Source organism: Arctopsyche grandis, chromosome 12 (assembly GCF_051622035.1).
Source record: "Arctopsyche grandis isolate Sample6627 chromosome 12, ASM5162203v2, whole genome shotgun sequence".
Lineage (NCBI taxonomy): Eukaryota > Metazoa > Arthropoda > Insecta > Trichoptera > Hydropsychidae > Arctopsyche > Arctopsyche grandis.
This window is the reverse complement of record NC_135366.1, coordinates 30,299,138-30,325,883: the sequence shown is the minus strand read 5'-3', so window position 1 is coordinate 30,325,883 and position 26,746 is coordinate 30,299,138. Positions and strand designations below refer to the sequence as shown.

The window sequence follows — 26,746 nt, the reverse complement described above, 5'->3', positions numbered from 1 at the left end:
TGCAAAATAATACACAAAACCCGCTAACCTCACCAAACCTAACCCAACCTAGCCTAACTATCACCGAATTCAAAGAACTCGACAATGCAAAAATATACACAAAACACGCGACCCTCACCAAACCTAACCCAACCTAACCTAACGAACACCAAAATCAAAGTATTCGACAATGCAAAAATATATACAAAACGCGCTAACTCCACCAAACCTAACCCAACCTAACCTAACCATCACCGAAATCAAAGAATTCGAGATTTTAAAATTTAAACAAAACACGCTTACCTCACCAAACGTTATCCAACCTAACCTAACCATCACCGAAATCTAAGAATTCGACAATGCAAAAATATACACAAAACTCGCTAACCTCACTAAACCTAACCCAACCTAGCTTAACTATCACCGAAATCAAAGAATTCGACAATGCAAAAATATACACAAAACTCGCTAACCTCACCAAACCTAACCCAACCTAGCCTAACTATCACCAAAATCAAAGAATTCGACAATGCAAAAATATACACAAAACTCGCTAGCCTCACCAAACCTAACCCAATCTAACCTAACCATCACCGAAATCAAAGATTTCGTCAATGCAAAAATATACACAAAACTCGCTAACCTCTCCAAACCTAACCCAACCTAGCTTAACTATCACCGAAATCAAAGAATTCGACAATGCAAAAATATACACAAAACTCGCTAACCTCACCAAACCTAACCCAACCTAGCCTTACTATCACCGAAATCAAAGAATTCGACAATGCAAAAATATACACAAAACCCGCAAACCTCACCAAACCTAACCCAACCTAACCTAACCAACACCAAAATCAAAAAATTCGACAATGCAAAAATATACACAAAACTCGCTAACCTATCCAAACCTCACCCAACCTAGCCTAACTTTCACCGAAATCAAAGAATTCGACATCGCAAAAATATACACAAAACCCGCTAACCTCACCAAACCTAACCCAACCTAACCTAACCATCACCGAAATCAAAGAATTCGACAATGCAAAAATATACACAAAACTCGCTAACCTCACCAAACCTAACCCAACCTAGCCTAACTATCACCGAAATCAAAGAATTCGACAATGCAAAAATATACACAAAACCCGCAAACCTCACCAAACCTAACCCAACCTAACCTAACCAACACCAAAATCAAAGAATTCGACAATGCAAAATATACACAAAACTCGCTAACCTAACCAAACCTCACCCAACCTAGCCTAATTATCACCGAAATTAAAGAATTAGACATCGCAAAAATATACACAAAACCCGCTAACCTCACCAAACCTAACCCAACCTTACCTTACCATCACTGAAATCAAAGAATTCGACATTGCAAAAATATACACAAAACTCGCTAACCTCTCCAAACCTAACCCAACCTAGACTAACTATCACCGAAATTAAAGAATTCGACAATGCAAAAATATACACAAAACCCGCTAACTTCACCAAACCTAACCCAACCTAACCTAACCATCACCGAAATAAAAGAATTCGAGATTTTAAAATTTAAACAAAACTCGCTTACCTCACCAAACCTTATCCAACCTAACCTAACCATCACCGAAATCAAAGAATTCGACATTGCAAAATAATACACAAAACCCGCTAACCTCACCAACCCTAACCCAACCTAGCCTAACTATCACCGAAAGCAAAGAATTCGACAATGCAAAAATATACACAAAACCCGCGACCCTCACCAAACTTAACCCAACCTAACCTAACGAACACCAAAATCAAAGTATTCGACAATGCAAAAATATATACAAAACGCGCTAACTCCACCAAACCTAACCCAACCTAACCTAACCATCACCGAAATCAAAGAATTCGAGATTTTAAAATTTAAACAAAACACGCTTACCTCACCAAACGTTATCCAACCTAACCTAACCATCACCGAAATCTAAGAATTCGACAATGCAAAAATATACACAAAACTCGCTAACCTCACCAAACCTAACCCAACCTAGCTTAACTTTCACTGAAATCAAAGAATTCGACAATGCAAAAATATACACAAAACTCGCTAACCTCACCAAACCTAACCCAACCTAGCCTAACTTTCACCGAATTCATAGAAATCGACATTGCAAAAATATACACAAAACTCGTTTACCTCACCAAACCTAACCCAACCTAGCCTAACGATTAGCCAAATCAAAGAATTCGACAATGCAAAAATATACACAAAACCCGCTAACTTCACCAAACCTAACCCAACCTAACCTAACCATCACCGAAATCAAAGAATTCGAGATTTTAAAATTTAAACAAAACTCGCTTACCTCACCAAACGTTATCCAACCTAACCTAACCATCACCGAAATCAAAGAATTCGACAATGCAAAAATATACACAAATCTCGCTAGCCTCACCAAACCTAACCCAATCTAACCTAACCATCAAAGAAATCAAAGAATTCGTCAATGCAAAAATATACACAAAACTCGCTAACCTCACCAAACCTAACCCAACCAAGCTTAACTTTCACTGAAATCAAAGAATTCGACATTGCAAAAATATACACAAAACCCGCTTACCTCACTAAACCTAACCCAACCTAACCTAACCATCACCGAAATCAAAGAATTCGACATTGCAAAATAATACACAAAACCCACTAACCTCACCAAACCTAACCCAACCTAGCCTAACTATCACCGAATTCAAAGAACTCGACAATGCAAAAATATACACAAAACCCGCGACCCTCACCAAACCTAACCCAACCTAACCTAACGAACACCAAAATCAAAGAATTCGACAATGCAAAAATATACACAAAACCCGCTAACTTCATCAAACCTAACCCAACCTAACCTAACCATCACCGAAATAAAAGAATTCGAGATTTTAAAATTTAAACAAAACTCGCTTACCTCACCAAACCTTATCCAACCTAACCTAACCATCACCGAAATCAAAGAATTCAACATTGCAAAATAATACACAAAACCCGCTAACCTCACCAAACCTAACCCAACCTAGCCTAACTATCACCGAAAGCAAAGAATTCGACAATGCAAAAATATACACAAAACCCGCGACCCTCACCAAACTTAACCCAACCTAACCTAACGAACACCAAAATCAAAGTATTCGACAATGCAAAAATATATACAAAACACGCTAACTCCACCAAACCTAACCCAACCTAACCTAACCATCACCGAAATCAAAGAATTCGAGATTTTAAAATTTAAACAAAACACGCTTACCTCACCAAACGTTATCCAACCTAACCTAACCATCACCGAAATCTAAGAATTCGACAATGCAAAAATATACACAAAACTCGCTAACCTCACCAAACCTAACCCAACCTAGCCTAACTATCACCGAAATCAAAGAATTCGACAATGCAAAAATATAAACAAAACCCGCAAACCTCACCAAACCTAACCCAACCTAACCTTACCATCACTGAAATCAAAGAATTCGACATTGCAAAAATATACACAAAACCCGCTTACCTCACTAAACCTAACCCAACCTAACCTAACCATCACCGAAATCAAAGAATTCGACATTGCAAAATAATACACAAAACCCGCTAACCTCACCAAACCTAACCCAACCTAACCTAACCAACACCAAAATCAAAGAATTCGACAATGCAAAAATATACACAAAACCCGCTAACCTCACCAAACCTAACCCAACCTAGCCTAACTATCACCGAAAGCAAAGAATTCGACAATGCAAAAATATACACAAAACCCGCGACCCTCACCAAACCTTATCCAACCTAACCTAACCATCACCGAAATCAAAGAATTCGACATTGCAAAATAATACACAAAACCCGCTAACCTCACCAAACCTAACCCAACCTAGCCTAACTATCACCGAATTCAAAGAACTCGACAATGCAAAAATATACACAAAACCCGCGACCCTCACCAAACCTAACCCAACCTAACCTAACGAACACCAAAATCAAAGAATTCGACAATGCAAAAATATACACAAAACCCGCTAACTTCACCAAACCTAACCCAACCTAACCTAACCATCACCGAAATAAAAGAATTCGAGATTTTAAAATTTAAACAAAACTCGCTTACCTCACCAAACCTTATCCAACCTAACCTAACCATCACCGAAATCAAAGAATTCGACATTGCAAAATAATACACAAAACCCGCTTACCTCACCAAACCTAACCCAACCTAGCCTAACTATCACCGAAAGCAAAGAATTCGACAATGCAAAAATATACACAAAACCCGCGACCCTCACCAAACTTAACCCAACCTAACCTAACGAACACCAAAATCAAAGTATTCGACAATGCAAAAATATAAACAAAACGCGCTCACTCCACCAAACCTAACCCAACCTAACCTAACCATCACCGAAATCAAAGAATTCGAGATTTTAAAATTTAAACAAAACACGCTTACCTCACCAAACGTTATCCAACCTAACCTAACCATCACCGAAATCAAAGAATTCGACAATGCAAAAATATACACAAAACTCGCTAACCTCACCAAGCCTAACCCAACCTAGCCTAACTATCACCGAAATCAAAGAATTCGACAATGCAAAAATATACACAAAACCCGCAAACCTCACCAAACCTAACCCAACCTAACCTAACCAACACCAAAATCAAAGAATTCGACAATGCAAAATATACACAAAACTCGCTAACCTAACCAAACCTCACCCAACCTAGCCTAATTATCACCGAAATCAAAAAATTAGACATCGCAAAAATATACACAAAACCCGCTAACCTCACCAAACCTAACCCAACCTAACCTTACCATCACCGAAATCAAAGAATTCGACATTGCAAAAATATACACAAAACCCGCTTACCTCACTAAACCTAACCCAACCTAACCTAACCATCACCGAAATCAAAGAATTCGACATTGCAAAATAATACACAAAACCCGCTCACCTCACCAAACCTAACCCAACCTAGCCTAACTATCACCGAATTCAAAGAACTCGACAATGCAAAAATATACACAAAACACGCGACCCTCACCAAACCTAACCCAACCTAACCTAACGAACACCAAAATCAAAGTATTCGACAATGCAAAAATATATACAAAACGCGCTAACTCCACCAAACCTAACCCAACCTAACCTAACCATCACCGAAATCAAAGAATTCGAGATTTTAAAATTTAAACAAAACACGCTTACCTCACCAAACGTTATCCAACCTAACCTAACCATCACCGAAATCTAAGAATTCGACAATGCAAAAATATACACAAAACTCGCTAACCTCACCAAACCTAACCCAACCTAGCCTAACTATCACCAAAATCAAAGAATTCGACAATGCAAAAATATACACAAAACTCGCTAGCCTCACCAAACCTAACCCAATCTAACCTAACCATCACCGAAATCAAAGAATTCGTCAATGCAAAAATATACACAAAACTCGCTAACCTCTCCAAACCTAACCCAACCTAGCTTAACTATCACCGAAATCAAAGAATTCGACAATGCAAAAATATACACAAAACTCGCTAACCTCACCAAACCTAACCCAACCTAGCCTTACTATCACCGAAATCAAAGAATTCGACAATGCAAAAATATACACAAAACCCGCAAACCTCACCAAACCTAACCCAACCTAACCTAACCAACACCAAAATCAAAAAATTCGACAATGCAAAAATATACACAAAACTCGCTAACCTATCCAAACCTCACCCAACCTAGCCTAACTATCACCGAAATCAAAGAATTCGACATCGCAAAAATATACACAAAACCCGCTCACCTCACCAAACCTAACCCAACCTAACCTTACCATCACCGAAATCAAAGAATTCGACATTGCAAAAATATACACAAAACCCGCTTACCTCACTAAACCTAACCCAACCTAACCTAACCATCACCGAAATCAAAGATTTCGACAATGCAAAAATATACACAAAACCCGCTAACCTCACCAAACCTAACCCAACCTAACCTAACCATCACCGAAATCAAAGAATTCGACAATGCAAAAATATACACAAAACTCGCTAACCTCACCAAACCTAACCCAACCTAACCTAACCATCACCGAAATCAAAGATTTCGACAATGCAAAAATATACACAAAACCCGCTAACCTCACCAAACCTAACCCAACCTAACCGTACCATCACCGAAATCAAAGAATTCGACAATGCAAAAATATACACAAAACTCGCTAACCTCACCAAACCTAACCCAACCTAGCCTAACTATCACCGAAATCAAAGAATTCGACAATGCAAAAATATACACAAAACCCGCAAACCTCACCAAACCTAACCCAACCTAACCTAACCAACACCAAAATCAAAGAATTCGACAATGCAAAATATACACAAAACTCGCTAAGCTAACCAAACCTCACCCAACCTAGCCTAATTATCACCGAAATTAAAGAATTAGACATCGCAAAAATATACACAAAACCCGCTAACCTCACCAAACCTAACCCAACCTTACCTTACCATCACTGAAATCAAAGAATTCGACATTGCAAAAATATACACAAAACTCGCTAACCTCTCCAAACCTAACCCAACCTAGACTAACTATCACCGAAATTAAAGAATTCGACAATGCAAAAATATACACAAAACTCGCTTACCTCACCCAACCTAACCCAACCTAGTCTTACTATCACCGAAATCAAAGAATTCGACAATGCAAAAATATACACAAAACCCGCTAACCTCACCAAACCTATCCCAACCTTACCTTACCAGCACCAAAATCAAAGAATTCGACAATGCAAAATATACACAAAACTCGCTAACCTAACCAAACCTCACCCAACCTAGCCTAATTATCACCGAAATTAAAGAATTCGACAATGCAAAAATATACACAAAACTCGCTTACCTCACCACACCTAACCCAACCTAGTCTTACTATCACCGAAATCAAAGAATTCGACAATGCAAAAATATACACAAAACTCGCTAACCTCACCAAACCTAACCCAACCTAGCTTTACTATCACCGAAATCAAAGAATTCGACAATGCAAAAATATACACAAAACTCGATAACCTCACCAAACCTAACCCAACCTAACCTAACCTAACCTAACCTAACCTAACCTAACCATCACCGAAATCAAAGAATTCAACATCGCAAAAATATACACAAAACTCGCTAACCTCTCCAAACCTAACCCAACCTAGCCTAACTATCACCGAAATTAAAGAATTCGACAATGCAAAAATATACACAAAACTCGCTAACCTCACCAAACCTAACCCAACCTAGCCTAACTTTCACCGAAATCAAAGAATTCGACAATGCAAAAATATACACAAAACTCGCTAACCTCACCAAACCTAACCCAACCTAGCCTAACTTTCACCGAATTCATAGAAATCGACATTGCAAAAATATACACAAAACTCGCTTACCTCACCAAACCTAACCCAACCTAGCCTAACGATTACCCAAATCAAAGAATTCGACATTGCAAAAATATACACAAAAGTCGCTTACCTCACCAAACCCAACCCAACCTAACCTTACCATCACCTAAATCAAAGAATTTGAGATTTTAAGATTTACTTCAAATTCGCTAACCTCACCAAACCTAACCCAACCTATCCTAACTATCACCGAAATCAAAGAATTCGACATTGCAAAAATATACACACAAGTCGCTTACCTCACCAAACCTAACCCAACCTTACCTTACCATCACCGAAATCAAAGAATTTGAGATTTTAAGATTTACTAAAAATTTTCTTACCTCACCAAACCTAACCCAACCTAACCTAACCATCACCGAAATCAAAGAATTCGACATTGCAAAATAATACACAAAACCCGCTAACCTCACCAAACCTAACCCAACCTAGCCTAACTATCACCGAATTCAAAGAACTCGACAATGCAAAAATATACACAAAACACGCGACCCTCACCAAACCTAACCCAACCTAACCTAACGAACACCAAAATCAAAGTATTCGACAATGCAAAAATATATACAAAACGCGCTAACTCCACCAAACCTAACCCAACCTAACCTAACCATCACCGAAATCAAAGAATTCGAGATTTTAAAATTTAAACAAAACACGCTTACCTCACCAAACGTTATCCAACCTAACCTAACCATCACCGAAATCTAAGAATTCGACAATGCAAAAATATACACAAAACTCGCTAACCTCACCAAACCTAACCCAACCTAGCTTAACTATCACCGAAATCAAAGAATTCGACAATGCAAAAATATACACAAAACTCGCTAACCTCACCAAACCTAACCCAACCTAGCCTAACTATCACCGAAATCAAAGAATTCGACAATGCAAAAATATACACAAAACCCGCTAACCTCACCAAACCTAACCCAACCTAACCTAACCAACACCAAAATCAAAGAATTCGACAATGCAAAAATATACACAAAACCCGCTAACCTCACCAAACCTAACCCAACCTAGCCTAACTATCACCGAAAGCAAAGAATTCGACAATGCAAAAATATACACAAAACCCGCGACCCTCACCAAACCTTATCCAACCTAACCTAACCATCACCGAAATCAAAGAATTCGACATTGCAAAAATATACACGAAACTCGCTTAACTCACCAAACCTAACCCAACCTAACCTAACCATCACCGAAATCAAAGATTTCGACAATGCAAAAATATACACAAAACCCGCTAACCTCACCAAACCTAACCCAACCTAACCTAACGAACACCAAAATCAAAGAATTCGACAATGCAAAAATATACACAAAACTCGCTAGCCTCACCAAACCTAACCCAACCTAACCTAACCATCACCGAAATCAAAGAATTCGTCAATGCAAAAATATACACAAAACTCGCTAACCTCACCAAACCTAACCCAACCTAGCCTAACTATCACCGAAATCAAAGAATTCGACAATGCAAAATTATACACAAAACCCGCAAACCTCACCAAACCTAACCCAACCTAACCTAACCAACACCAAAATCAAAGAATTCGACAATGCAAAATATACACAAAACTCGCTAACCTAACCAAACCTCACCCAACCTAGCCTAATTATCACCGAAATTAAAGAATTAGACATCGCAAAAATATACACAAAACCCGCTAACCTCACCAAACCTAACCCAACCTTACCTTACCATCACTGAAATCAAAGAATTCGACATTGCAAAAATATACACAAAACTCGCTAACCTCTCCAAACCTAACCCAACCTAGTCTTACTATCACCGAAATCAAAGAATTCGACAATGCAAAAATATACACAAAACCCGCTAACCTCACCAAACCTAACCCAACCTAACCTAACCATCACCGAAATCAAAGAATTCGACAATGCAAAAATATACACAAAACTCGCTAACCTCACCAAACCTAACCCAACCTAGCCTAACTATCACCGAAATCAAAGAATTCGACATCGCAAAAATATACACAAAACCCGCTCACCTCACCAAACCTAACCCAACCTAACCTTACCATCACCGAAATCAAAGAATTCGACATTGCAAAAATATACACGAAACTCGCTTAACTCACCAAACCTAACCCAACCTAACCTAACCATCACCGAAATCAAAGATTTCGACAATGCAAAAATATACACAAAACCCGCTAACCTCACCAAACCTAACCCAACCTAACCTAACCATCACCGAAATCAAAGAATTCGACAATGCAAAAATATACACAAAACTCGCTAACCTCACCAAACCTAACCCAACCTAGCCTAACTATCACCGAAATCAAAGAATTCGACAATGCAAAAATATACACAAAACCCGCAAACCTCACCAAACCTAACCCAACCTAACCTAACCAACACCAAAATCAAAGAATTCGACAATGCAAAATATACACAAAACTCGCTAACCTAACCAAACCTCACCCAACCTAGCCTAATTATCACCGAAATTAAAGAATTAGACATCGCAAAAATATACACAAAACCCGCTAACCTCACCAAACCTAACCCAACCTTACCTTACCATCACTGAAATCAAAGAATTCGACATTGCAAAAATATACACAAAACTCGCTAACCTCTCCAAACCTAACCCAACCTAGACTAACTATCACCGAAATTAAAGAATTCGACAATGCAAAAATATACACAAAACTCGCTTACCTCACCCAACCTAACCCAACCTAGTCTTACTATCACCGAAATCAAAGAATTCGACAATGCAAAAATATACACAAAACCCGCTAACCTCACCAAACCTATCCCAACCTTACCTTACCAGCACCAAAATCAAAGAATTCGACAATGCAAAATATACACAAAACTCGCCAACCTAACCAAACCTCACCCAACCTAGCCTAATTATCACCGAAATTAAAGAATTCGACAATGCAAAAATATACACAAAACTCGCTTACCTCACCACACCTAACCCAACCTAGTCTTACTATCACCGAAATCAAAGAATTCGACAATGCAAAAATATACACAAAACTCGCTAACCTCACCAAACCTAACCCAACCTAGCTTAACTATCACCGAAATCAAAGAATTCGACAATGCAAAAATATACACAAAACTCGATTACCTCACCAAACCTAACCCAACCTAACCTAACCTAACCTAACCTAACCTAACCTAACCATCACCGAAATCAAAGAATTCAACATCGCAAAAATATACACAAAACTCGCTAACCTCTCCAAACCTAACCCAACCTAGCCTAACTATCACCGAAATTAAAGAATTCGACAATGCAAAAATATACACAAAACTCGCTAACCTCACCAAACCTAACCCAACCTAACCTAACCAACACCAAAATCAAAGAATTCGACAATGCAAAAATATACACAAAACCCGCTAACCTCACCAAACCTAACCCAACCTAGCCTAACTATCACCGAAAGCAAAGAATTCGACAATGCAAAAATATACACAAAACCCGCGACCCTCACCAAACCTTATCCAACCTAACCTAACCATCACCGAAATCAAAGAATTCGACATTGCAAAAATATACACGAAACTCGCTTAACTCACCAAACCTAACCCAACCTAACCTAACCATCACCGAAATCAAAGATTTCGACAATGCAAAAATATACACAAAACCCGCTAACCTCACCAAACCTAACCCAACCTAACCTAACGAACACCAAAATCAAAGAATTCGACAATGCAAAAATATACACAAAACTCGCTAGCCTCACCAAACCTAACCCAACCTAACCTAACCATCACCGAAATCAAAGAATTCGTCAATGCAAAAATATACACAAAACTCGCTAACCTCACCAAACCTAACCCAACCTAGCCTAACTATCACCGAAATCAAAGAATTCGACAATGCAAAATTATACACAAAACCCGCAAACCTCACCAAACCTAACCCAACCTAACCTAACCAACACCAAAATCAAAGAATTCGACAATGCAAAATATACACAAAACTCGCTAACCTAACCAAACCTCACCCAACCTAGCCTAATTATCACCGAAATTAAAGAATTAGACATCGCAAAAATATACACAAAACCCGCTAACCTCACCAAACCTAACCCAACCTTACCTTACCATCACTGAAATCAAAGAATTCGACATTGCAAAAATATACACAAAACTCGCTAACCTCTCCAAACCTAACCCAACCTAGTCTTACTATCACCGAAATCAAAGAATTCGACAATGCAAAAATATACACAAAACCCGCTAACCTCACCAAACCTAACCCAACCTAACCTAACCATCACCGAAATCAAAGAATTCGACAATGCAAAAATATACACAAAACTCGCTAACCTCACCAAACCTAACCCAACCTAGCCTAACTATCACCGAAATCAAAGAATTCGACATCGCAAAAATATACACAAAACCCGCTCACCTCACCAAACCTAACCCAACCTAACCTTACCATCACCGAAATCAAAGAATTCGACATTGCAAAAATATACACGAAACTCGCTTAACTCACCAAACCTAACCCAACCTAACCTAACCATCACCGAAATCAAAGATTTCGACAATGCAAAAATATACACAAAACCCGCTAACCTCACCAAACCTAACCCAACCTAACCTAACCATCACCGAAATCAAAGAATTCGACAATGCAAAAATATACACAAAACTCGCTAACCTCACCAAACCTAACCCAACCTAGCCTAACTATCACCGAAATCAAAGAATTCGACAATGCAAAAATATACACAAAACCCGCAAACCTCACCAAACCTAACCCAACCTAACCTAACCAACACCAAAATCAAAGAATTCGACAATGCAAAATATACACAAAACTCGCTAACCTAACCAAACCTCACCCAACCTAGCCTAATTATCACCGAAATTAAAGAATTAGACATCGCAAAAATATACACAAAACCCGCTAACCTCACCAAACCTAACCCAACCTTACCTTACCATCACTGAAATCAAAGAATTCGACATTGCAAAAATATACACAAAACTCGCTAACCTCTCCAAACCTAACCCAACCTAGACTAACTATCACCGAAATTAAAGAATTCGACAATGCAAAAATATACACAAAACTCGCTTACCTCACCCAACCTAACCCAACCTAGTCTTACTATCACCGAAATCAAAGAATTCGACAATGCAAAAATATACACAAAACCCGCTAACCTCACCAAACCTATCCCAACCTTACCTTACCAGCACCAAAATCAAAGAATTCGACAATGCAAAATATACACAAAACTCGCTAACCTAACCAAACCTCACCCAACCTAGCCTAATTATCACCGAAATTAAAGAATTCGACAATGCAAAAATATACACAAAACTCGCTTACCTCACCACACCTAACCCAACCTAGCTTAACTATCACCGAAATCAAAGAATTCGACAATGCAAAAATATACACAAAACTCGATAACCTCACCAAACCTAACCCAACCTAACCTAACCTAACCTAACCTAACCTAACCTAACCATCACCGAAATCAAAGAATTCAACATCGCAAAAATATACACAAAACTCGCTAACCTCTCCAAACCTAACCCAACCTAGCCTAACTATCACCGAAATTAAAGAATTCGACAATGCAAAAATATACACAAAACTCGCTAACCTCACCAAACCTAACCCAACCTAACCTAACCAACACCAAAATCAAAGAATTCGACAATGCAAAAATATACACAAAACCCGCTAACCTCACCAAACCTAACCCAACCTAGCCTAACTATCACCGAAAGCAAAGAATTCGACAATGCAAAAATATACACAAAACCCGCGACCCTCACCAAACCTTATCCAACCTAACCTAACCATCACCGAAATCAAAGAATTCGACATTGCAAAAATATACACGAAACTCGCTTATTTCACCAAACCTAACCCAACCTAACCTAACCATCACCGAAATCAAAGATTTCGACAATGCAAAAATATACACAAAACCCGCTAACCTCACCAAACCTAACCCAACCTAACCTAACGAACACCAAAATCAAAGAATTCGACAATGCAAAAATATACACAAAACTCGCTAGCCTCACCAAACCTAACCCAACCTAACCTAACCATCACCGAAATCAAAGAATTCGTCAATGCAAAAATATACACAAAACTCGCTAACCTCACCAAACCTAACCCAACCTAGCCTAACTATCACCGAAATCAAAGAATTCGACAATGCAAAATTATACACAAAACCCGCAAACCTCACCAAACCTAACCCAACCTAACCTAACCAACACCAAAATCAAAGAATTCGACAATGCAAAATATACACAAAACTCGCTAACCTAACCAAACCTCACCCAACCTAGCCTAATTATCACCGAAATTAAAGAATTAGACATCGCAAAAATATACACAAAACCCGCTAACCTCACCAAACCTAACCCAACCTTACCTTACCATCACTGAAATCAAAGAATTCGACATTGCAAAAATATACACAAAACTCGCTAACCTCTCCAAACCTAACCCAACCTAGTCTTACTATCACCGAAATCAAAGAATTCGACAATGCAAAAATATACACAAAACCCGCTAACCTCACCAAACCTAACCCAACCTAACCTAACCATCACCGAAATCAAAGAATTCGACAATGCAAAAATATACACAAAACTCGCTAACCTCACCAAACCTAACCCAACCTAGCCTAACTATCACCGAAATCAAAGAATTCGACATCGCAAAAATATACACAAAACCCGCTCACCTCACCAAACCTAACCCAACCTAACCTTACCATCACCGAAATCAAAGAATTCGACATTGCAAAAATATACACGAAACTCGCTTAACTCACCAAACCTAACCCAACCTAACCTAACCATCACCGAAATCAAAGATTTCGACAATGCAAAAATATACACAAAACCCGCTAACCTCACCAAACCTAACCCAACCTAACCTAACCATCACCGAAATCAAAGAATTCGACAATGCAAAAATATACACAAAACTCGCTAACCTCACCAAACCTAACCCAACCTAGCCTAACTATCACCGAAATCAAAGAATTCGACAATGCAAAAATATACACAAAACCCGCAAACCTCACCAAACCTAACCCAACCTAACCTAACCAACACCAAAATCAAAGAATTCGACAATGCAAAATATACACAAAACTCGCTAACCTAACCAAACCTCACCCAACCTAGCCTAATTATCACCGAAATTAAAGAATTAGACATCGCAAAAATATACACAAAACCCGCTAACCTCACCAAACCTAACCCAACCTTACCTTACCATCACTGAAATCAAAGAATTCGACATTGCAAAAATATACACAAAACTCGCTAACCTCTCCAAACCTAACCCAACCTAGACTAACTATCACCGAAATTAAAGAATTCGACAATGCAAAAATATACACAAAACTCGCTTACCTCACCCAACCTAACCCAACCTAGTCTTACTATCACCGAAATCAAAGAATTCGACAATGCAAAAATATACACAAAACCCGCTAACCTCACCAAACCTATCCCAACCTTACCTTACCAGCACCAAAATCAAAGAATTCGACAATGCAAAATATACACAAAACTCGCTAACCTAACCAAACCTCACCCAACCTAGCCTAATTATCACCGAAATTAAAGAATTCGACAATGCAAAAATATACACAAAACTCGCTTACCTCACCACACCTAACCCAACCTAGTCTTACTATCACCGAAATCAAAGAATTCGACAATGCAAAAATATACACAAAACTCGCTAACCTCACCAAACCTAACCCAACCTAGCTTAACTATCACCGAAATCAAAGAATTCGACAATGCAAAAATATACACAAAACTCGATAACCTCACCAAACCTAACCCAACCTAACCTAACCTAACCTAACCTAACCTAACCTAACCATCACCGAAATCAAAGAATTCAACATCGCAAAAATATACACAAAACTCGCTAACCTCTCCAAACCTAACCCAACCTAGCCTAACTATCACCGAAATTAAAGAATTCGACAATGCAAAAATATACACAAAACTCGCTAACCTCACCAAACCTAACCCAACCTAGCCTAACTTTCACCGAAATCAAAGAATTCGACAATGCAAAAATATACACAAAACTCGCTAACCTCACCAAACCTAACCCAACCTAGCCTAACTTTCACCGAATTCATAGAAATCGACATTAGAAAAATATACACAAAACTCGCTTACCTCACCAAACCTAACCCAACCTAGCCTAACGATTACCCAAATCAAAGAATTCGACATTGCAAAAATATACACAAAAGTCGCTTACCTCACCAAACCCAACCCAACCTAACCTTACCATCACCTAAATCAAAGAATTTGAGATTTTAAGATTTACTTCAAATTCGCTAACCTCACCAAACCTAACCCAACCTATCCTAACTATCACCGAAATCAAAGAATTCGACATTGCAAAAATATACACACAAGTCGCTTACCTCACCAAACCTAACCCAACCTTACCTTACCATCACCGAAATCAAAGAATTTGAGATTTTAAGATTTACTAAAAATTTTCTTACCTCACCAAACCTAACCCAACCTAACCTAACCATCACCGAAATCAAAGAATTCGACATTGCAAAATAATACACAAAACCCGCTAACCTCACCAAACCTAACCCAACCTAGCCTAACTATCACCGAATTCAAAGAACTCGACAATGCAAAAATATACACAAAACACGCGAACCTCACCAAACCTAACCCAACCTAACCTAACGAACACCAAAATCAAAGTATTCGACAATGCAAAAATATATACAAAACGCGCTAACTCCACCAAACCTAACCCAACCTAACCTAACCATCACCGAAATCAAAGAATTCGAGATTTTAAAATTTAAACAAAACACGCTTACCTCACCAAACGTTATCCAACCTAACCTAACCATCACCGAAATCTAAGAATTCGACAATGCAAAAATATACACAAAACTCGCTAACCTCACCAAACCTAACCCAACCTAGCTTAACTATCACCGAAATCAAAGAATTCGACAATGCAAAAATATACACAAAACTCGCTAACCTCACCAAACCTAACCCAACCTAGCCTAACTATCACCAAAATCAAAGAATTCGACAATGCAAAAATATACACAAAACTCGCTAGCCTCACCAAACCTAACCCAATCTAACCTAACCATCACCGAAATCAAAGATTTCGTCAATGCAAAAATATACACAAAACTCGCTAACCTCACCAAACCTAACCCAACCTAGCCTTACTATCACCGAAATCAAAGAATTCGACAATGCAAAAATATACACAAAACCCGCAAACCTCACCAAACCTAACCCAACCTAACCTAACCAACACCAAAATCAAAAAATTCGACAATGCAAAAATATACACAAAACTCGCTAACCTATCCAAACCTCACCCAACCTAGCCTAACTATCACCGAAATCAAAGAATTCGACATCGCAAAAATATACACAAAACCCGCTCACCTCACCAAACCTAACCCAACCTAACCTTACCATCACCGAAATCAAAGAATTCGACATTGCAAAAATATACACAAAACCCGCTTACCTCACCAAACCTAACCCAACCTAACCTAACGAACACCAAAATCAAAGTATTCGACAATGCAAAAATATATACAAAACGCGCTAACTCCACCAAACCTAACCCAACCTAACCTAACCATCACCGAAATCAAAGAATTCGACATTGCAAAATAATACACAAAACCCGCTAACCTCACCAAACCTAACCCAACCTAACCTAACCAACACCAAAATCAAAGAATTCGACAATGCAAAAATATACACAAAACCCGCTAACCTCACCAAACCTAACCCAACCTAGCCTAACTATCACCGAAAGCAAAGAATTCGACAATGCAAAAATATACACAAAACCCGCGACCCTCACCAAACCTTATCCAACCTAACCTAACCATCACCGAAATCAAAGAATTCGACATTGCAAAAATATACACGAAACTCGCTTAACTCACCAAACCTAACCCAACCTAACCTAACCATCACCGAAATCAAAGATTTCGACAATGCAAAAATATACACAAAACCCGCTTACCTCACCAAACCTAACCCAACCTAACCTAACGAACACCAAAATCAAAGAATTCGACAATGCAAAAATATACACAAAACTCGCTAGCCTCACCAAACCTAACCCAACCTAACCTAACCATCACCGAAATCAAAGAATTCGACATTGCAAAATAATACACAAAACCCGCTAACCTCACCAAACCTAACCCAACCTAGCCTAACTATCACCGAATTCAAAGAACTCGACAATGCAAAAATATACACAAAACACGCGACCCTCACCAAACCTAACCCAACCTAACCTAACGAACACCAAAATCAAAGTATTCGACAATGCAAAAATATATACAAAACGCGCTAACTCCACCAAACCTAACCCAACCTAACCTAACCATCACCGAAATCAAAGAATTCGAGATTTTAAAATTTAAACAAAACACGCTTACCTCACCAAACGTTATCCAACCTAACCTAACCATCACCGAAATCTAAGAATTCGACAATGCAAAAATATACACAAAACTCGCTAACCTCACCAAACCTAACCCAACCTAGCTTAACTATCACCGAAATCAAAGAATTCGACAATGCAAAAATATACACAAAACTCGCTAACCTCACCAAACCTAACCCAACCTAGCCTAACTATCACCAAAATCAAAGAATTCGACAATGCAAAAATATACACAAAACTCGCTAGCCTCACCAAACCTAACCCAATCTAACCTAACCATCACCGAAATCAATGATTTCGTCAATGCAAAAATATACACAAAACTCGCTAACCTCACCAAACCTAACCCAACCTAGCCTAACTATCACCGAAATCAAAGAATTCGACAATGCAAAAATATACACAAAACCCGCAAACCTCACCAAACCTAACCCAACCTAACCTAACCAACACCAAAATCAAAAAATTCGACAATGCAAAAATATACACAAAACTCGCTAACCTATCCAAACCTCACCCAACCTAGCCTAACTTTCACCGAAATCAAAGAATTCGACATCGCAAAAATATACACAAAACCCGCTAACCTCACCAAACCTAACCCAACCTAACCTAACCATCACCGAAATCAAAGAATTCGACAATGCAAAAATATACACAAAACTCGCTAACCTCACCAAACCTAACCCAACCTAGCCTAACTATCACCGAAATCAAAGAATTCGACAATGCAAAAATATACACAAAACCCGCAAACCTCACCAAACCTAACCCAACCTAACCTTACCAGCACCGAAATCAAAGAATTCGACAATGCAAAAATATACACAAAACCCGCAAACCTCACCAAACCTAACCCAACCTAACCTAACCAACACCAAAATCAAAAAATTCGACAATGCAAAAATATACACAAAACTCGCTAACCTATCCAAACCTCACCCAACCTAGCCTAACTTTCACCGAAATCAAAGAATTCGACATCGCAAAAATATACACAAAACCCGCTAACCTCACCAAACCTAACCCAACCTAACCTAACCATCACCGAAATCAAAGAATTCGACAATGCAAAAATATACACAAAACTCGCTAACCTCACCAAACCTAACCCAACCTAGCCTAACTATCACCGAAATCAAAGAATTCGACAATGCAAAAATATACACAAAACCCGCAAACCTCACCAAACCTAACCCAACCTAACCTTACCAGCACCAAAATCAAAGAATTCGACAATGCAAAATATACACAAAACTCGCTAACCTAACCAAACCTCACCCAACCTAGCCTAATTATCACCGAAATTAAAGAATTCGACAATGCAAAAATATACACAAAACTCGCTTACCTCACCACACCTAACCCAACCTAGTCTTACTATCACCGAAATCAAAGAATTCGACAATGCAAAAATATACACAAAACTCGCTAACCTCACCAAACCTAACCCAACCTAGCTTAACTATCACCGAAATCAAAGAATTCGACAATGCAAAAATATACACAAAACTCGATAACCTCACCAAACCTAACCCAACCTAACCTAACCTAACCTAACCTAACCTAACCTAACCTAACCATCACCGAAATCAAAGAATTCAACATCGCAAAAATATACACAAAACTCGCTAACCTCTCCAAACCTAACCCAACCTAGCCTAACTATCACCGAAATTAAAGAATTCGACAATGCAAAAATATACACAAAACTCGCTAACCTCACCAAACCTAACCCAACCTAGCCTAACTTTCACCGAAATCAAAGAATTCGACAATGCAAAAATATACACAAAACTCGCTAACCTCACCAAACCTAACCCAACCTAGCCTAACTTTCACCGAATTCATAGAAATCGACATTGCAAAAATATACACAAAACTCGCTTACCTCACCAAACCTAACCCAACCTAGCCTAACGATTACCCAAATCAAAGAATTCGACATTGCAAAAATATACACAAAAGTCGCTTACCTCACCAAACCCAACCCAACCTAACCTTACCATCACCTAAATCAAAGAATTTGAGATTTTAAGATTTACTTCAAATTCGCTAACCTCACCAAACCTAACCCAACCTATCCTAACTATCACCGAAATCAAAGAATTCGACATTGCAAAAATATACACACAAGTCGCTTACCTCACCAAACCTAACCCAACCTTACCTTACCATCACCGAAATCGAAGAATTTGAGATTTTAAGATTTACTAAAAATTTTCTTACCTCACCAAACCTAACCCAACCTAACCTAACCATCACCGAAATCAAAGAATTCGACATTGCAAAATAATACACAAAACCCGCTAACCTCACCAAACCTAACCCAACCTAGCCTAACTATCACCGAATTCAAAGAACTCGACAATGCAAAAATATACACAAAACACGCGACCCTCACCAAACCTAACCCAACCTAACCTAACGAACACCAAAATCAAAGTATTCGACAATGCAAAAATATATACAAAACGCGCTAACTCCACCAAACCTAACCCAACCTAACCTAACCATCACCGAAATCAAAGAATTCGAGATTTTAAAATTTAAACAAAACACGCTTACCTCACCAAACGTTATCCAACCTAACCTAACCATCACCGAAATCTAAGAATTCGACAATGCAAAAATATACACAAAACTCGCTAACCTCACCAAACCTAACCCAACCTAGCTTAACTATCACCGAAATCAAAGAATTCGACAATGCAAAAATATACACAAAACTCGCTAACCTCACCAAACCTAACCCAACCTAGCCTAACTATCACCAAAATCAAAGAATTCGACAATGCAAAAATATACACAAAACTCGCTAGCCTCACCAAACCTAACCCAATCTAACCTAACCATCACCGAAATCAAAGATTTCGTCAATGCAAAAATATACACAAAACTCGCTAACCTCTCCAAACCTAACCCAACCTAGCTTAACTATCACCGAAATCAAAGAATTCGACAATGCAAAAATATACACAAAACTCGCTTACCTCACCAAACCTAACCCAACCTAGCCTTACTATCACCGAAATCAAAGAATTCGACAATGCAAAAATATACACAAAACCCGCAAACCTCACCAAACCTAACCCAACCTAACCTAACCAACACCAAAATCAAAAAATTCGACAATGCAAAAATATACACAAAACTCGCTAACCTATCCAAACCTCACCCAACCTAGCCTAACTTTCACCGAAATCAAAGAATTCGACATCGCAAAAATATACACAAAACCCGCTAACCTCACCAAACCTAACCCAACCTAACCTAACCATCACCGAAATCAAAGAATTCGACAATGCAAAAATATACACAAAACTCGCTAACCTCACCAAACCTAACCCAACCTAGCCTAACTATCACCGAAATCAAAGAATTCGACAATGCAAAAATATACACAAAACCCGCAAACCTCACCAAACCTAACCCAACCTAACCTAACCAACACCAAAATCAAAGAATTCGACAATGCAAAATATACACAAAACTCGCTAACCTAACCAAACCTCACCCAACCTAGCCTAATTATCACCGAAATTAAAGAATTAGACATCGCAAAAATATACACAAAACCCGCTAACCTCACCAAACCTAACCCAACCTTACCTTACCATCACTGAAATCAAAGAATTCGACATTGCAAAAATATACACAAAACTCGCTAACCTCTCCAAACCTAACCCAACCTAGACTAACTATCACCGAAATTAAAGAATTCGACAATGCAAAAATATACACAAAACTCGCTTACCTCACCCAACCTAACCCAACCTAGTCTTACTATCACCGAAATCAAAGAATTCGACAATGCAAAAATATACACAAAACCCGCTAACCTCACCAAACCTATCCCAACCTTACCTTACCAGCACCAAAATCAAAGAATTCGACAATGCAAAATATACACAAAACTCGCTAACCTAACCAAACCTCACCCAACCTAGCCTAATTATCACCGAAATTAAAGAATTCGACAATGCAAAAATATACACAAAACTCGCTTACCTCACCACACCTAACCCAACCTAGTCTTACTATCACCGAAATCAAAGAATTCGACAATGCAAAAATATACACAAAACTCGCTAACCTCACCAAACCTAACCCAACCTAGCTTAACTATCACCGAAATCAAAGAATTCGACAATGCAAAAATATACACAAAACTCGATAACCTCACCAAACCTAACCCAACCTAACCTAACCTAACCTAACCTAACCTAACCTAACCATCACCGAAATCAAAGAATTCAACATCGCAAAAATATACACAAAACTCGCTAACCTCTCCAAACCTAACCCAACCTAACCTAACTATCACCGAAATTAAAGAATTCGACAATGCAAAAATATACACAAAACTCGCTAACCTCACCAAACCTAACCCAACCTAGCCTAACTTTCACCGAAATCAAAGAATTCGACAATGCAAAAATATACACAAAACTCGCTAACCTCACCAAACCTAACCCAACCTAGCCTAACTTTCACCGAATTCATAGAAATCGACATTGCAAAAATATACACAAAACTCGCTTACCTCACCAAACCTAACCCAACCTAGCCTAACGATTACCCAAATCAAAGAATTCGACATTGCAAAAATATACACAAAAGTCGCTTACCTCACCAAACCCAACCCAACCTAACCTTACCATCACCTAAATCAAAGAATTTGAGATTTTAAGATTTACTTCAAATTCGCTAACCTCACCAATCCTAACCCAACCTATCCTAACTATCACCGAAATCAAAGAATTCGACATTGCAAAAATATACACACAAGTCGCTTACCTCACCAAACCTAACCCAACCTTACCTTACCATCACCGAAATCAAAGAATTTGAGATTTTAAGATTTACTAAAAATTTTCTTACCTCACCAAACCTAACCCAACCTAACCTAACCATCACCGAAATCAAAGAATTCGACATTGCAAAATAATACACAAAACCCGCTAACCTCACCAAACCTAACCCAACCTAGCCTAACTATCACCGAATTCAAAGAACTCGACAATGCAAAAATATACACAAAACACGCGACCCTCACCAAACCTAACCCAACCTAACCTAACGAACACCAAAATCAAAGTATTCGACAATGCAAAAATATATACAAAACGCGCTAACTCCACCAAACCTAACCCAACCTAACCTAACCATCACCGAAATCAAAGAATTCGAGATTTTAAAATTTAAACAAAACACGCTTACCTCACCAAACGTTATCCAACCTAACCTAACCATCACCGAAATCTAAGAATTCGACAATGCAAAAATATACACAAAACTCGCTAACCTCACCAAACCTAACCCAACCTAGCTTAACTATCACCGAAATCAAAGAATTCGACAATGCAAAAATATACACAAAACTCGCTAACCTCACCAAACCTAACCCAACCTAGCCTAACTATCACCAAAATCAAAGAATTCGACAATGCAAAAATATACACAAAACTCGCTAGCCTCACCAAACCTAACCCAATCTAACCTAACCATCACCGAAATCAAAGATTTCGTCAATGCAAAAATATACACAAAACTCGCTAACCTCTCCAAACCTAACCCAACCTAGCTTAACTATCACCGAAATCAAAGAATTCGACAATGCAAAAATATACACAAAACTCGCTAACCTCACCAAACCTAACCCAACCTAACCTAACCTAACCTAACCTAACCTAACCTAACCATCACCGAAATCAAAGAATTCAACATCGCAAAAATATACACAAAACTCGCTAACCTCTCCAAACCTAACCCAACCTAACCTAACTATCACCGAAATTAAAGAATTCGACAATGCAAAAATATACACAAAACTCGCTAACCTCACCAAACCTAACCCAACCTAGCCTAACTTTCACCGAAATCAAAGAATTCGACAATGCAAAAATATACACAAAACTCGCTAACCTCACCAAACCTAACCCAACCTAGCCTAACTTTCACCGAATTCATAGAAATCGACATTGCAAAAATATACACAAAACTCGCTTACCTCACCAAACCTAACCCAACCTAGCCTAACGATTACCCAAATCAAAGAATTCGACATTGCAAAAATATACACAAAAGTCGCTTACCTCACCAAACCCAACCCAACCTAACCTTACCATCACCTAAATCAAAGAATTTGAGATTTTAAGATTTACTTCAAATTCGCTAACCTCACCAAACCTAACCCAACCTATCCTAACTATCACCGAAATCAAAGAATTCGACATTGCAAAAATATACACACAAGTCGCTTACCTCACCAAACCTAACCCAACCTTACCTTACCATCACCGAAATCAAAGAATTTGAGATTTTAAGATTTACTAAAAATTTTCTTACCTCACCAAACCTAACCCAACCTAACCTAACCATCACCGAAATCAAAGAATTCGACATTGCAAAATAATACACAAAACCCGCTAACCTCACCAAACCTAACCCAACCTAGCCTAACTATCACCGAATTCAAAGAACTCGACAATGCAAAAATATACACAAAACACGCGACCCTCACCAAACCTAACCCAACCTAACCTAACGAACACCAAAATCAAAGTATTCGACAATGCAAAAATATATACAAAACGCGCTAACTCCACCAAACCTAACCCAACCTAACCTAACCATCACCGAAATCAAAGAATTCGAGATTTTAAAATTTAAACAAAACACGCTTACCTCACCAAACGTTATCCAACCTAACCTAACCATCACCGAAATCTAAGAATTCGACAATGCAAAAATATACACAAAACTCGCTAACCTCACCAAACCTAACCCAACCTAGCTTAACTATCACCGAAATCAAAGAATTCGACAATGCAAAAATATACACAAAACTCGCTAACCTCACCAAACCTAACCCAACCTAGCCTAACTATCACCAAAATCAAAGAATTCGACAATGCAAAAATATACACAAAACTCGCTAGCCTCACCAAACCTAACCCAATCTAACCTAACCATCACCGAAATCAAAGATTTCGTCAATGCAAAAATATACACAAAACTCGCTAACCTCTCCAAACCTAACCCAACCTAGCTTAACTATCACCGAAATCAAAGAATTCGACAATGCAAAAATATACACAAAACTCGCTAACCTCACCAAACCTAACCCAACCTAGCCTTACTATCACCGAAATCAAAGAATTCGACAATGCAAAAATATACACAAAACCCGCAAACCTCACCAAACCTAACCCAACCTAACCTAACCAACACCAAAATCAAAAAATTCGACAATGCAAAAATATACACAAAACTCGCTAACCTATCCAAACCTCACCCAACCTAGCCTAACTATCACCGAAATCAAAGAATTCGACATCGCAAAAATATACACAAAACCCGCTCACCTCACCAAACCTAACCCAACCTAACCTTACCATCACCGAAATCAAAGAATTCGACATTGCAAAAATATACACAAAACCCGCTTACCTCACCAAACCTAACCCAACCTAACCTAACGAACACCAAAATCAAATTATTCGACAATGCAAAAATATATACAAAACGCGCTAACTCCACCAAACCTAACCCAACCTAACCTAACCAACACCAAAATCAAAGAATTCGACAATGCAAAATATACACAAAACTCGCTAACCTAACCAAACCTCACCCAATCTAGCCTAATTATCACCGAAATTAAAGAATTAGACATCGCAAAAATATACACAAAACCCGCTAACCTCACCAAACCTAACCCAACCTAACCTAACCATCACCGAAATCAAAGAATTCGACAATGCAAAAATATACACAAAACTCGCTAGCCTCACCAAACCTAACCCAACCTAGCCTAACTATCACCGAAATCAAAGAATTCGACAATGCAAAAATATACACAAAACCCGCAAACCTCACCAAACCTAACCCAACCTAACCTAACCAACACCAAAATCAAAGAATTCGACAATGCAAAATATACACAAAACTCGCTAACCTAACCAAACCTCACCCAACCTAGCCTAATTATCACCGAAATTAAAGAATTAGACATCGCAAAAATATACACAAAACCCGCTAACCTCACCAAACCTAACCCAACCTTACCTTACCATCACTGAAATCAAAGAATTCGACATTGCAAAAATATACACAAAACTCGCTAACCTCTCCAAACCTAACCCAACCTAGACTAACTATCACCAAAATCAAAGAATTCGACAATGCAAAATATACACAAAACTCGCTAACCTAACCAAACCTCACCCAACCTAGCCTAATTATCACCGAAATTAAAGAATTCGACAATGCAAAAATATACACAAAACTCGCTTACCTCACCACACCTAACCCAACCTAGTCTTACTATCACCGAAATCAAAGAATTCGACAATGCAAAAATATACACAAAACTCGCTAACCTCACCAAACCTAACCCAACCTAGCCTAACTTTCACCGAATTCATAGAAATCGACATTGCAAAAATATACACAAAACTCGCTTACCTCACCAAACCTAACCCAACCTAGCCTAACGATTACCCAAATCAAAGAATTCGACATTGCAAAAATATACACAAAAGTCGCTTACCTCACCAAACCCAACCCAACCTAACCTTACCATCACCTAAATCAAAGAATTTGAGATTTTAAGATTTACTTCAAATTCGCTAACCTCACCAAACCTAACCCAACCTATCCTAACTATCACCGAAATCAAAGAATTCGACATTGCAAAAATATACACACAAGTCGCTTACCTCACCAAACCTAACCCAACCTTACCTTACCATCACCGAAATCAAAGAATTTGAGATTTTAAG

General features: G+C 38.5%; 1 protein-coding gene across 1 annotated transcript in view; it reads left to right on the top strand.

The window, feature by feature from the left end:
* The window catches only part of LOC143919699 (uncharacterized), a 492,686-nt gene that overhangs the window by 7,416 nt on the left and 458,524 nt on the right, over nt 1–26,746 (top strand). The window lies entirely within an intron of this gene.